This window comes from Parasteatoda tepidariorum, chromosome 10 (genome assembly GCF_043381705.1).
Source record: "Parasteatoda tepidariorum isolate YZ-2023 chromosome 10, CAS_Ptep_4.0, whole genome shotgun sequence".
Classification (NCBI taxonomy): Eukaryota; Metazoa; Arthropoda; class Arachnida; order Araneae; family Theridiidae; genus Parasteatoda; species Parasteatoda tepidariorum.
The window spans coordinates 28,585,228-28,598,247 of NC_092213.1; the positions used below are offsets into that span (position 1 = coordinate 28,585,228).

The 13,020-nt window shown below is 30.0% G+C and overlaps 1 protein-coding gene across 27 annotated transcripts in view; it reads left to right on the forward strand.

The window, feature by feature from the left end:
* Positions 1–13,020, forward strand: part of LOC107437615 (forkhead box protein P1) — a 403,975-nt gene that overhangs the window by 132,617 nt on the left and 258,338 nt on the right. For 7 of the 27 annotated variants that reach the window (XM_016049675.4, XM_043044140.2, XM_043044141.2 and 4 more), the window contains exon 1: positions 12,553–12,846. The exons of the other annotated variants lie outside the window; for them this stretch is intronic. The gene's annotated coding sequence lies outside the window, so the exon portion shown is untranslated. Of the gene's footprint in view, positions 1–12,552; positions 12,847–13,020 lie in introns of those variants that run through there. 27 annotated transcript variants of the gene reach the window in all.

Sequence of the window (13,020 nt, forward strand, 5' to 3'; positions counted from 1 at the left end):
ATTTTTAGCAGAATAATGAACTATTTTGTTAATCAAATCACTGCTAGAAATATACTAATTAAAAGGAATGTTATGAATGAAAGATTACTATGAATAAATTGATAGACAAATCAAACTAATGTTAAAAATGAACTTAGACTTAGAGATTGGGCAGTTCTAAAGAGCAGGTCAGATCGACCAGAGGTCTATTGTACCCAAACCATAAGTCATGATTAATGAAAAAGCTTTATTGCTGAAATAATTGATGAATTGGATTAATAATATTGAATGCAATTGAATCAAATCTTAGAGCAAAATAAACCTAGCAATCACAAAGTATATGCCATGAAGTGTCCTCCTCAAGAGGACAACCTCAACAAAGAGAATAAGATGCAATACTCATAATGTGTAGGTGTCTTCTGAGGGTGCATTGTCCAGTGAGAAGACCAATGATCTTCCTCAAACTGTTCCGATTTAGCTTAAAAAGCTTCTTTTTTGACGCACACTAGGGCAGTCACGATTTAGCTCTTTAGCTTGTCTCATTTTTTCTAGATCGTCATTGGCGATCAAATATTTAATGATGGCGAGTAAGTTTAATCTTTTAAAACATTGAGTTTTAATCGAAACTATATACGCTTAGATTATCATACTCCAATGAATAAGAATCTGAAAGTATCTTAAATTCAAGCAATTTCATCTTTCATCTATTTAAGAGAAGGGAAAATAATACCGAGTCTCTTATTTTTAAAACATTGAGTTTTAATCGAAACTATATACGCTTAGATTATCGTACTCTAGTGAAGAAGAATCTGGAAGTATTTTAAATTCAAGCAACTTCATTTTTCATCTATTTAGGAGGAGGGAAAATAATACCGAGTCTCTTATTTTTTACCTTCAGAACTTGCACTGCTGGCAACAACCTTAATTAACTTAGGACAACTTACTTTGATTTAATATCATAATTATTACAATAATTATGTTTCGATTTTTAAGTTCCAATGTACTTTTATGGTGGTTTTAGTCATATAAAAAGTTCATACATCTCTTAACGTTTTAAAAATTGCTCGTATGAATGCAATATAGTGGCGAGCAAACATTTTAGCTAGAACAGTACCTTTTGAACTGAATTTTCATGCCCTGAAGTAATATACAAATCAACCAGCTGAAATACTTTGCTCAGCTAAAGAAGAAAGATATTTTTCCCTATTTTTCCTCAATTAAATTTATGATACAGAAGGGATATAACTAAAGGCAAATGACTATTTTATCGACAAAATTTCAGCAACGACGATACCGGAGTATCTCTAATTTTAATTCACTTTCTTGATTCATATTTTTCACTGAAGAAGAAACCTCGGAACTATTTTCTAAATAAGATATCGAAACAGTATCTTAAGCTATTATTGAAGATGACTTTGGAGAGTGTAGCATTTTCTTTTTTCTTTTTTTTTTCTCATTTCGCTAAAGCTCAAATAAACTTCTTTTTTTTTCTTCCACCCTTAACGTGATCCTAATGAAGATCTCAAAAAAGAAGGGAAAAAATTATCAAGAGGTACTTTTTACCTCTTTTGATCAATACTGTTGTCTTTTCCCATCACATAATGGCGCCTAAATTGCACCGTGGTACTAATTCCATCGCAGCTCCACCCTCCACACCACGGTGCAAAATACTCCCCACGCCTCTGCTACCCACATAAAAAATTTTAAACGTCCTCCCCCGTGAGGTATATTTATTTACTTTTTATTTTTTTTTCTTCCTACAAATTCGGAAGGTGGTGGAGTTATGGTGTGGGGTGCAAAAAGAAAAAAAATTAGAAGAAAAAAAAGAATAGAGTTATCATTCCTTCGATAGATAAGAGATTTATAAAAATAAAAGTATTAAGCCAGGAAAATAAATAAGTAAATAAGTAAAAATTTCCCATCCTCTTTTTCCGAAAAATAATGAAAGTCTCTTCCCTTACCTTTTCTTTCTTTCTTCGTTGTTTATTTGTTTTTAATACCACATAATTACTGCCTATACCCCCTGAGTTAATGTACACTCAATCTTAGGTGACTTAAGGAAGAGTTAAAAAATATAAATAAGAAAAGTATCTTCGCTTAGTAAAAAGAAAATCTTCTCCTTTTGAGGGAGATTGGTGTAAGGCATTTGTGGAAGGTGGGAATTAATAGAGTTTTTTTTATGTGTGATTAATTTTTGTTCTTATTTTAATTCTGTAATTATTGTGATTAATATAATCATAATAACGATCTAATCTGTTAATTTTATATTTATTAACCCATTTTTTTTTAATTTTTGAATAATGATGTTTAGGAAATGAATGCTATTTTTTTTACTTAGTTTAAATGAGGAATGCATTTTCACGTAATTTGAAACGAATTTTTTTGTGTAAGCTTATGATTAAAATCTCGATTCAAATTTTATTATCTTTTGCCTCTATTTTTCATGCCATTTTCATCTATTTTACATGCTAATTCATTTTAGTTTTTTTTTTATTTTCTAACCATCAAAACAAAAAATAAATAAAAAATAAATCGAATTCATTAACATGTTTGTTACACCATTTTTTTTCCTTCAAATTTGTCATGAATATTTTTAAAAACATTCCTGTGAATATTTAAATATTTGGCATATTATTTAAGAAGTTGAAAGTCCTTTCATTTTATTAAAATTTGATTTTAAAGACTCGAAGTGTTCGTTAAATAGCTACACCCGAAGATGCCATGTCACACACTTCAGGCCACCGACAGCGATTTTCCAATCCAACTGTCTTCAACAACGCGCCTTTATGTTTAGCATTTCTTTAAAAAAAAACTTGTGTCTTGACTTTTTTTTAGTTTAGGTAACAAATTTTAAAAGAAATAAAAGTTTGCATTATAATTGCTACTAACTACAGCAAAAAAAAAAAAAAAATCACTTAAGAAGAGAGCGAATCATTAAAAGGATTGTAAATTAGCCCCCTCCCCCCAGCATAATAAATACACTAGTATTTTCAAAGTGTTTTGTTTCTGTACGATAACAAAAATCAATGAAGGATGTTGTTTGTGTTTCGTTGCTTTCTTTTGTTGTTTTGTTTGTTAAATTAATTGTTTTTATCAAATATTTTGTCTCTCTTAAAAAAAATAATAAACGAAGGACTATTAAACAGGCTTCCCAATGCAATCTTTCTAAAAATAGAACACTTTTAAGTTTAATTTCCAGAATAAGTATTGCTTACACTGATAAACAAACTGTAGATATCAACCGTGTTGTTTACTTTTCCGAATATTTCGCTGACTTCAAATCTGAAAACCCTCGATTGTGCATTGAGGCAATAAAGAATGGTCAAAACTATCAGCATATGAAAAAGTTTACCGTGTTTCAGTCTCTTTGGAAATCAAAGAGCAATAAAGTATGGTTTAATGATATATGATAAAATTTGGTAAATGTGGTAAGATTTGGTACTTTTATCATGATACCTTAAAGCATGACATCAGAACCATTTATTCCGTTAAATTTACTTCTCAGTTCTGTATTTTTTACTAAATATGGAGTAATAAGAATTTTATTGTTGAAAATCAGAATTTCTGGTAAACCCTTACCATATAAACAGAAAAACTACCAAGTGAATGGTTTACATACCATATATTTTTGATTTATTATCCAGAATTGTGGAGATTTTTTTTACAAAAATTATCATTACCATAGCTTTCTTATAATAACCTAGCACCGGGTGCAAACACTAAACAGTTTTTTCTCAAACACAAAGAGCGTGTGAGATTCTTTGCAATGACTTGCACTATATTCTACTGTATGAATGTTCAAAGCCTTCAAGCTGTGGAATGGGACATAAAATTGAAAAAAAACCTTAGATTAAGGAAGTTTATCCACTGTGTTTGAGTTTTATGTGTACATTATATCTTGAACTAGATATTTATATATGTATCTTGAACTAGATATTTATATATGTATCTTGAACTAGATATTTATACATGTATCTTGAACTAGATATTTATATATGTATCTTGAACTAGATATTTATATATGTCTCGTGTAACTTATCTCACATATGCCATTGTACTTAATGTCTCACACTTAATCTCACATTTTCTAAACGAACGCTATGTTAATGAGTACTCCATGCAATAGTAAATAGTTCTAGAGCCGTAGCGGCTTCGGGGATAGAGCGTTCGCCTCTCAATGAGGTGACCCAGGTTCAAATCCCAGCGATAGCTGTTCGTTAAGAAATCTGCACCAGACTCGCACCAAGCACAGTGCCGACGTTAAATATCTTCAACGGTAGACGGATCATGGGTTAGAGTCCCCTTGCCGTCTGGCTAACTGTGGGAAATTTTTGTGGTTTTTCTATCTAGCGCAAATTTGGTTTAGTTCCATAAAAAAAAATTCTCTATGAAGGAAACTTTTTCTCATAATATTTGTATCAGAAGTTCCCCTGTCTTCTGGATTGGGATCAAAATTACAAGGTTACGGAGTTGAGCATTGGTAATCGTCAACTCGAAATTGGATCAGGTCGATGGTTATGAAAAAAGTTTCAGAGAATGTACACTGAATTGATATCCAGTATATGGTTTATTTGTGGTATTTACTGTTCCTTTTTTTCCGAAATTTACGAAAAATTATTATATTATATGAAAACGTTTTTTCCAGATTCACGACAATTAAAAGTTAAATAAACATTTTGTGAATTTTGAAAGATATCTTTGTTTTTGGCACAACTTGGTGGTAATTGAAACTGATGTAGCCAAATATTGCACCTTTTTCTTCTTTTAAAGAGCAGGGGTGATTAGTAATATCGCTTCCTCTCTTAAGGGGGAAAAAAAAGAAAAACGGTGTACTATTGAAAAACTTTCCTGAAAGAAAATGACCAAAAATACAATCTCGCTAAAAAGTGGACGTTTTAAGCTTGATTACCAGAACAAATTTTTATTTTTAAAACATTTTTTCCCTCCTAAAAGAAAAGCTTCAGAGAATGTCTTTTCTAAAACTTTATTTTTCTGTTCTTTATCCACATAAGTTAGATGATCGTTCTGAGGCAATCATGAAAGTCATTGTCTTATTTTAAACTGTACTGCCGGGAGTAAAGTATAAAAAAAAATGTGGTGGATAGAAAACGAATTTGAAATAAAAAAAAATAAATTAAGAGAAAAACTCTAGCCCGCGAATCAGCGAAAAACTACTTTGTAATATCGGTTTTAAATCCCCCGACCGATTTCGTTTTAATAGCGGAGTCCGATTTCGTAAATAAAACGGTCCAGTCCGTTTTTCTTTTCGTTTTTTTTTTTTTTTACCCCCCTTGATTTTAAATAATGCTACCTTTTTCATTCCGCCTAGTTTTAGTGGTTCTAATTATTCAGAAGTTTTAACATAACGTTAGTACTTCAGTATTAGTCGAAGAGTGTTTGGGATTTTGAGACGAACTTATTGGAATTGCACTTTGTGCAATTTAAAATGGAGTTTCACCGTTTTAATTTCTTTTCCATTTTACCTGTGTGCTTTGTAGGAATGCGGCGTGATTGCATGCAAATGTATTTATATCGCTCCGAATCCCGAAATCGCAGATTTATTCAGTTTTAAAAGTAGAAAATAATCATTTAGTTTGATAATAAAAAGGTTGTACTGTTTTACATTTAATAAAAAAGGAATCATTTAGTGTGGTAATTTTAGACGGAGTGATATTATTGGGAATTATCTATACTTTAAATACCTGCACCTGGTACTTCTTTTTTTTTAGATGTAAAGAGTAAATAAAGACAAAAGTGTTTATTTTTTCTTTTCTAGAGAAAACGCTCATGTGAATAATTTCAAATCACTAAGCGAATTTCAAGTGTGTAAAACCTTAAAAAATATTTAGTGCAAACATAAGAATTTAACTATTAAAAAAACTTGTGTAAATTAGGAAATATTTGGGAGTAGGAACGATGAATAATTATTAAACTAAAGAATAAAAAGCTATTTAACGTTATACATGATTAGAATTTTCAATATATAATTACAGTAAAATAACTGGCAACAGTCTGTCCATCCAAAATTAAACCGCTAAGTTTACGATTAGGAACAATTCTTTAAATTTACGGTTTTAAAATCGTTTACAACTGGTATGGTTAAAAAACCGTGAAAACAAAACTATACGCTTTTATAATGATTTACAACTAGTAGGATTTTAAAACAATAAGTTTGAAACTTAATTGCAGTTAGGTTATGTTAAGGAATGGATATTGGAGTTAAGTTATAGTTGAGTTGTACTTAGTCAAATGAACCAAGGCACCTGAGCTTCATTGTTTAGAAATCTAATTCTTTAACAATGTATATCATTTTTAATTTACAATGTGAACTAAAAGAAAAGCATAAACTGAATCAACCAATTGACTCTCGTTACTTTATTGGCTGGTTTAGTTTTACAGAATTCACTATGCTCATTTCTAAGGTATTTCATTTTCATTTTTCTGCATTTTTGCAATGAAGAAGATGAACAAATCAATTATAAAGAAGACAATGAAGCATCGAAGTTTATCTGTAATTTAAACTGCTCAAATGTTACCATATTCACAATATTTTCAATCTTATCAATGCTACAATACTTTTAAAAAACATTATAGTATTAAATAATGTAAGCAAAAGTAAATTTAATGACCTCATATTGATATATTTCTGAGAATTCTTTTAAAACAGAAAGTAAATAAAATCTCACCCTTTTAGTGAAAACGAAATATTTACCAAAACAACTAACAAATTTTGTTTACAGATTTTCACGATTTTATGTCATCAACTTTCTGAGAAGACTTATTATACTTTAAATTGTAGTAATTATTTATAATGACACGACACAGATTGTTCTTCGAATTTAAGTTGTCAAAACAATTCTAAAAATATTTATTTATCGTTAAAATATATTTAACTAATTAATTTCCTCGTGTGAATAAATAAATTGGATATGATTGCTAATATTTAAGGAAAGCCTTTAAACGACGTTTTTCGTGTTTATTTAAATGTATACAACACAATAATTTTCTGCGAAATTTGAAACTATTTCTTCCAATTTATTATCTTTTCTTTTTATGCTTGTTAGGGAAGTTAGGTTTGCATATTTCTCTTAATCAGCATTTATTATTTTTAAGTTAATGTTTTATATAGTGTAAGTTACGAAACTTATCTGTGCCAACAATAAATGTTTAATTACCAAAAAACTCAAGTCCTGTCAAATCCAGTACTTAAATCTTACTTTGTGTGCTTTGAAATCACCCCTTAAATGCAATAATGTTTAGTCACTTATTCATAGGATTAATAAATAAAAGTTATTACTAGTCCGTTAACTTTGTTGCTGGTTCGTTTACATGGCTCTATGAGATTTTTTTAATAAGTTTAATAAAGTGAATATAAATTGAAAATTGCAATGCAGAAAATGTGTAAACTTTTTGCAGTTATGATAAAAAGTGCGCAAACACAGACCAAAACAGGAAACCAAAAATTAGAAAGCAAATACAGCAAACAATCCTTTTACATCTACAATAAAAAAAAGAATGCCGGGGACCACTGATTATTTATTTTACAGGGATATAGGATATAAAATTATTTTTCAATATCAATGAATAATTAATGTATCTAAGTAATTTATAGTATTAAAATAAATATATAGTCAATTGGTTGTTCATAACTATGATTAAATGTTTGCAACGCAACTGCGGAAAAAAATTTTATTTTCAGAAAACACCAGTGTATTGTTATTTCGTCTTATAATTTAAAAACAATTGTAAAATTTACGGAAACCCTTTTTCTTCTTCAATTTAGTGTATTTTATATATTTCTCGGCTAATTATTTAATATTTATAATCAAACTTTAAATAAAACTGCTGTTAAATTAGTTTTTCAACAAACAATAATGTATCAATCTCTTTAACAGATTTTATTACTATAGTAAAATTTACAATGAAACTTTACATATAAAATTTTTTTCACTGTACTGTAGAAAAACATCCAGATCAAATTACGGTAAAAAGTTCGGGCACTTAGGGTGTCTGTACTTTTTACCGTAAAATTCATTTTTGCCGGAATATGTTAATGATAAAAAAAAAATCTGATATACAGTAATTTTTACAGTAATAATTATCATAAAATAACTGAATCGATCTATCTAATTAAATACAGTAAAATGTACGGTATAATATTTTACTGTAAAAATGGACTTTACTGTTAAAGGAATTTTACGGATGGTGTACCCAAAGTGCCGGTATTTTACAGAGAATTTTTTTTTCTTAGCAGTGTAATATATCGATACCTCTTCGTAAGATTTGTTAAGCACAATTACATGTCAAAAAAAAAAATTGTGGCAGATATTTTTTTCATTTAACACTAGTGTATCAATATCTGCTTAAGTGCTGTAATAAAATTCGTAACTACGGCAAACAACTTTGTTTCCAAACACAAAAGCCCTTGTATAAATTATTTAAACTTACTTATTTCAATTCATTACATTTCTAATTTCATTTACTGAACATTTAAATCATAAATCTTAAAGTACCAGATTTATTATCTGAATAGGATATTATTTGACAATATGGTTCAATAATTATTTCCGGTCATGTTTATTTACTTGATCTGATTGATAGAGTAAATGATGCGGACATTCGAATTAGTGTGTACTTAGGTGACGTAGATGATAAAAGGAAATGTCAATGAAACGGGAAATGACGTATCGGAAATAATGGTGGCTGAATAAATTTTATAGTTCGAGCATTAGTAAATGTCACATGGTCTAGGTCATGATGATGATTTTTTTAAAAAATTCTTTTCTTATTTAACATTTTTAAATTTAAGTCATTTTTATAATTATTTTAATATACAAGTACATTTATAATTATTTTAATATACAAGTGCAGAGAGCAAAAAATGGACCACTCTGGATGATTTTTGATTTAATGATTGAATCTTTATGTTATACGGCCCAATCAGACGATATTTTAATTAATGAAATCAGACACAAAAACTAACTTTCTTTGAATAAACATAAATTTTTTTCAACGAATTTGGAATGTTTTCCTCCAAAATATAGGGGGCAGCCGCAATCTGGATAATATAACATCCCAATAGTTAGGTCAGGAGAGCGGTCTAAAGTTTGGCACTCTTAAATGTTAATTTTACTTTTTGAGTATTTTGCCATATTTCGAGAACTATGATACGAAAAAAAATTCACATAATTTTAAAATCTGCTTAACAAAAGCCTTATTAAATAAAAATTTTTATAAATAAATGGCTTTTTTAAAATTAGATTTTCCAGGAAACTATTCGTTCGATTTCGCTTAAATTTTGTATTTTTCCTTACATAATTACATAAAAAATTATGTAAAAATTTGTATATCTTATAGTTAAAAATTTTTTTGCTGATAAATTAATAAAAAATAATAAATTATTATTTAAAAAAATATTTTTTATACGAAATTATCTTTTGGCTTATTAGAATTATATAATTCCGTGCAAAAATTCTTTCCTTTCACTTAAAAGGCTTTTGAAATGTAGGAGAATGTGTAAAAAGTGAAATTGACATGAAAAGGATCAAACTTTAGACTGCTAATCTAATGGAGCCATATTTTCTAAATTGTGGCTCGCCCTTTATTTTGAGGGTCAAGAATCCACATCTGTCGAAAAAAGAACGTTTTTGGTATTTCGTAAATTCGAGAAACTTAAAATATCATCTACTCTTATTAGTTAGCATATCTAAGGTAAGGCCTTCAAACCATTAAAATTGAGTTTTAGTACATGAAAATCAGACCATTAGTTAAAAAGTTATTCAGTGTCGTTCTATTTTTATTTTAAGCTCAGTACATAATGTATGATTGTTCTATGTATTCCAAAGAATATTAGAAATTATTATTTTTTTTCCAAGAAGGATGAATTCAGATTTGCGTAAAAGATTTTATTAATGACTCTAATCACAATTGCATCATTCATATATTAAAAGAAATCTAATCGTTTCTAAAATCGAATCAAATTAAAGACAATTGTAAAAAGTTGGGTAAGTAAAGTTAAGCCTTAAAAACGAATGCGTTCCAAAAATGCAGACGACAACATAAATACAGAACTGTCAGCCAAGCACTCTAAAATATCGATTTCCAAATACGTAAAAAAAGGGACAAAAAAATTAAACAACTACCTTTTTTAGCTCTTTTTTTTCCTTCCCTGCCTTTCACTCATTTAGATTTTTTTTCCCTCCTCTTTTCTCTTCACTTCACTTCCCGTCCCCGTTAAAACCGCTTGCCTCAGCAATTGCGGACCAATCAAGGAAGCTACAGCCTCTGCGTATAATGCGTTAAAGACACTACACAACCCGGCAACTGCTAATGCTTTCTAATTATTTCGGACTTCCAACAATAGGTGGCGTAAAAAGAAATGAGAGAGGTTTGGAAAAAAAAAATTAAATTGGAGTTTGGAGATTTAGAGTTGCCATTCAAAGTAAAATAAAATATTTAGAAAAAAAAAATCGAATGTATCGATAAAGAAGTAAACAGTAAAGCTAATGATTTAAACCGGCCCTGTTACCGCTTTATTCCTAAATTATTCGAATGTGGTAATAAATGCAACAGTATTTGAACTGTATAGGAAAGAGTTCCGATGATTTTAATGATTCGAAATATTGGTGAGTATTAAAGCATATTATCGTGCAAGTAAATAATTATTTTTCAAAATAAATAAAACAAAGTTCCCTCAATAACTATTTGTTGACAAAGGGGTCATGTAGGTCATGATATTCACAGTTTCAAGATCAACGGCATGATAGTGACAGTTAAGACTTTAACAATTAAACCACTGTTTAATTTATCATTCCTAACAAGCGGGTGCAAATTGTAATGAAGCTGTGTGGACTTAAAGCCACCACTATTGTCAAGTTCTTCACTACAGCTCAGTGTCTTAATTAGTGTGCCATCCCGAAGTACTCATAATCTAGTTAGTATCATAAGATAATATCATGATGTTTTAGTTCATATTGAACGGAAACATAGTTCAATGACAACTCAGTGTGTCAACTATTGTGCCATCGCAGCTCATTCACGATCTTGTTCTTCATGATATTACCATGATATTTCGGTTCATCTTGAACAGAAACATTGTTCATTGACAGATCAGTGTCTTAAGTATTACGCAATCGTGTAACATTCACTGTAAAGTAACATAAGATAATACTGCGATATTTTGGTTCATCTTAAACTGAAACATGGTTCAATGACAGATCAGTGTCTTAAGTATTATGCCATCGCGGCAAATTCACTACATAGTAACATACGATATCCCCGTGATGATATTTGGGTTGGTCTTGAAAGGAAACATAGTTTCATGACAGATTGGTGTCTTAAGTACTGTGCCATCGCGGCAAATTCACTGTAAGATGATATCATAAGATAATACCACGATATTTTGGTTCACCGTGAACTGGAATATCATTCAATGACAGATCAGTATCTTAAATGCTGTGCCATCGCGGCAAATTCACTATATAGTAACATAAGATAATAGCATGATATTTTGGTTCATCTTGAACGGAAACATGGTTGAATGGATGCTCAGTATCTTAATAGCTGTCTGACAACTCAGCATCTATCTAGCTTATTAAAGATGAAACGTGTTTAACCTTTTGCTTACTGCTGGTATATCATGTTGACCACATGTGGTGGTATAACATGACACATCGTAAGCAAAGGGGTATTTGTCTATCTTAAATTATTTCCAACATTTAAATAAATGATAAAGAAAAATTAAAAATATATTTTAAAATATTTATATGTGGAGAAGTGCAAATTTACCATCTTTTTTTAAAAAAATTTTAAACATGCATATTGTAATTTTTAATGCCTAAAAAATTAAATCCAAGTGGAAGCGCACACGTCCAAATAAATTGTAACAATAACAGATTCAATCAAAATACCGAAAAAAACCCCCTCTTTTATGCATTTTATTTTTGCAAGCATTATTACTCCCGACGTAAGAATAAATAAACTGAATAAAATCTGACAAAGATCCTATTTTGTCCTCGATTCTGACAACTTGAAAAAACCTCTTACAAAATGATACGCTATAAATAACTTATGCAATGATGAAAAAAAAAAAAAAAAATTGAAGATGATGCAAAGAAAAGGGCGTGAAAATATCTTTATAAAGTGAAAAACCCCGTCAAAGGCTTTCTTTCCCCTATTTTCTTTATTTTTCTCCCAACTAGTCTTAATCCGAAATACCTTGCCCTGAGTCAGCTCAAAAAATCGTGGTGTAAACAGGATAGTATCGATCTCTTTGAAAACAGTAGGGGGAAAAAATCCTTTAAAAGGGTTTTTTTTTTCTTATACAGCGGTTGCATAACACACTCGAGTTGTGAGGGTGGAGGAACCCTTACGTTTCGTTCTTTTTACGAGGATCGTCTGAAGTGGCGGTAATAGGCAATAAATGATTTTTTCCCCCTTCCTCACTTTAGGAGGAAACAAAAAACCACAACAAAATGATCATCGTGCTGCCATCTATTGGTTAGAGCTGAAGTAAATCGGTGGAAGAGACTTTGAAGGAGGAGGGGCTCAAATGAGTTTTTGGTTGCTTTTTTTGTTACCAAGTCGTGCGGTTGTTGGGAAGTTGGCGTTTACAGGGGTGGGGCGAAAAATGGCTGCGCGCGCTACCCAATACAAGAAGCGCTTTGCTCTCGTTTGTTTACGATAGAGCGCCAACTTCAGCGCGTTGTTCGAGTTGACGGCCGGTTCCCGTAACGGTCTTGTTCTCCATGTGCTTCATTTAAATATTTCATGTTTTGATTTATGACGAAAAATATTAAAATTCTCTTAAGAAAAACCAGTTTTTTTTACCGAAGAAATTAAGCCGCAGAAATTTCGAAGTCCTTTCTGGTGAGAATGTTTCTTAAAATTAAATTAATGTCTTTTTTTGTGTGTTAAATTTAACATTCAAATTAAATGATTTTCATAACTTACTCGTATTAATTTTAGGTGTAATGCACTGTTATATTATTTAATTATTATTATTTCCATTTTTTTTATCACTTTAAATCATTTCCCCCTCTC